Source organism: Oncorhynchus masou, chromosome 15, assembly GCF_036934945.1.
Source record: "Oncorhynchus masou masou isolate Uvic2021 chromosome 15, UVic_Omas_1.1, whole genome shotgun sequence".
Taxonomy (NCBI): domain Eukaryota; kingdom Metazoa; phylum Chordata; class Actinopteri; order Salmoniformes; family Salmonidae; genus Oncorhynchus; species Oncorhynchus masou.
Window position 1 is genome coordinate 39,714,521 of NC_088226.1, and position 2,390 is coordinate 39,716,910.

Consider the following 2,390-nt stretch of genomic DNA (forward strand, 5'->3'; position numbering starts at 1 on the left):
AAAACAAACATGACTTGTTAAAACAAAATGTATTTATCTGAGCAATTGAATAAGTATAAAATAATAAAATGCATCCATTTTTTTCAACATACAATATAGCTCAGTATTTGCATTGATTATTTTATACAGAATTATCCGCTCATCTTTATCAACGGTGCCAATAATTTCGGACCTGACTGTGAGCCAGACGATAGTAATGTAGACCACTATTCACACTCATGCACTTAGGCATACACATACACACACAGACACAATTGGCCACTTTAGCACACACTGCAAACCCCAATCTCCAGCCACACAACCAAATCACATTACTGCACATCTAACTATACCTCACTAACCTGCATGATTTAAGTCAGGAAATAAATATATTACCACCTTCCTCTCACCTCTTAAAAGTTATGTCCTGTCCTCCTGTTAAAAAAGTTTTGAATATTTTTAGGAGTGTGGGGGCGGTGAGTATGTGATGGCTCATGAGTAAAAACACAGAGTACGTGTTACAGCTTCAGTGTACTTTACATGGTTAAGAGCTTCAGAATCATGAACTGAGCACTAAGCTTATAGATATCTACAGAAGACATTGCAATCACATTACCATCATCATCTTCCACATATACAGTGCCTTCAGAAAGTATTTACACCCTTTGACTTTATTTTGTTGTGTTACAGATTGTAACGGCGTTCTTCTTTTGTTGAATGAAAGTCGGACCGAAGTGCAGCGTGTAAGTTACTCATGTTTAATAGTGAAGACAAACGAACGAACTATACATGAACAACTAATAAATACAAAACAACAAACAGAACGCGAAACCAATTACAGCCTGACTGGTGCACACTACACAGAGACAGGAACAATCACCCACGAAATACAAAGTGAAAACCAGACTATCCTAATTACGGTTCCCAATCAGCGACAACGAGAATCACCTGACTCTGATTGAGAACCGCCTCAGGCAGCCAACCTATTTAACACACACACACCCCTAATCAACTACAATCCCAAACACTACAAACCCCAATACGAAAATACAATACATAATTGTTACAACACAGAGGCGGATGCAAGATGCAAGCAACGATGGTTTTAATGAATGTAGTTCACAGCAGCAACATGACAGACAGACTGTACTCAGAAGGAATCCGACCCAGGAACTCGGGCGCATCTTCCGATCATAACGTGCTGAGAAAACCAGGGGAGTGTGTCCAGAGGAGTAGGAAGGAGCACAGCAGATAATCCACACAAGAGAAGAGCACGGACACACGACACAACCTCAGAGAAGAAACAACGATCTGACAACAAGAAACACTGGTAACAGAACATATAAAGGGAAGATAAGTGGTTCCAGCTGGCGCAGACAATCAGGCCGAGATTGGGAAACCACGCCCACACAAACACTGGAGAGAGAGAGAGAGAGAGAGAGAGAGAGAGAGAGAGAGAGAGCGAGAAGAGAGACGGAGGCAGTGGATTCATGAACCGTGACAATACCCCCTAGGAACGCCTCTTGGCGTTCCCAGGCGAATTTACCTGTCGATTGAAATCATCGATAAGGGAGTGATCCAGAATGTCCCTAGCAGGTACCCAACTTCTCTCCTCCGGGCCGTAACCCTCCCAGTCCACCAGGTACTGGAATCCGCGTCCCCTCCTTCTAGAGTCCAAAATACGATTGACAGAAAAGGTGGTCTCCCCATCAACAAGTCGTGGCGGCGGGGGAACCGGGACCGGCGGGTTAATGCGTGCCTGAAACACAGGTTTTATTTTAGACACATGAAAGGTAGGATGAATTCTCCTATACGCCGGAGGAAGCTTGAGCCGGACCGCCACCGGACTAATGATCCTGGTGACTCTGAACGGGCCGATAAATTTGGGGGCAAGCTTGTTCGAAACGGATCGGAGTGGAATGTTCTTAGTAGAAAGCCACACTCTTTGGCCAACGACGTATACCGGAGGCTTCGACCGGTGGCGATCGGCCTTAGCCTTGGTGCGCGCCCCCACCCGGAGAAGAGTCTCACGGGCTCTGCTCCATGCGTGACGGCACCTCTGGATGAAAGCGTGAGCGGAGGGAACAGTGACCTCGGACTCCGTACTGGGAAAGATAGGTGGCTGGTAACCTAAACTACACTCAAACGGAGAGAGACCCGTGGCAGCCACTGGCAACGAATTGTGAGCGTACTCAACCATAGAGAGTTGTTGACTCCAGGAAGAGGGATTCTTAGAAACCAAACATCGCAACACTCTCTCCAAATCTTGGTTGGCCCTCTCCGTTTGACCGTTGCTCTGGGGATGAAACCCTGAAGACAGGCTGACACTCGCTCCCAGTAACCTACAAAACTCTTGCCAAAACTTGGACACAAATTGGGGCCCCGGTCAGAAACTACGTCCATCGGCAGGC

The 2,390-nt window shown here is 46.2% G+C and overlaps 1 long non-coding RNA gene across 1 annotated transcript; it reads right to left on the reverse strand.

Moving 5' to 3' along the window:
* Positions 1-1,067: 1,067 nt before the first annotated feature.
* LOC135555096 (uncharacterized) lies at positions 1,068-2,354 on the reverse strand. Its single transcript, XR_010457823.1, has 2 exons — positions 1,526-2,354; positions 1,068-1,395 (listed from the first exon to the last, which is right to left on the reverse strand). It is a non-coding gene; the product is annotated as an uncharacterized LOC135555096 (long non-coding RNA).
* Positions 2,355-2,390: the final 36 nt, after the last annotated feature.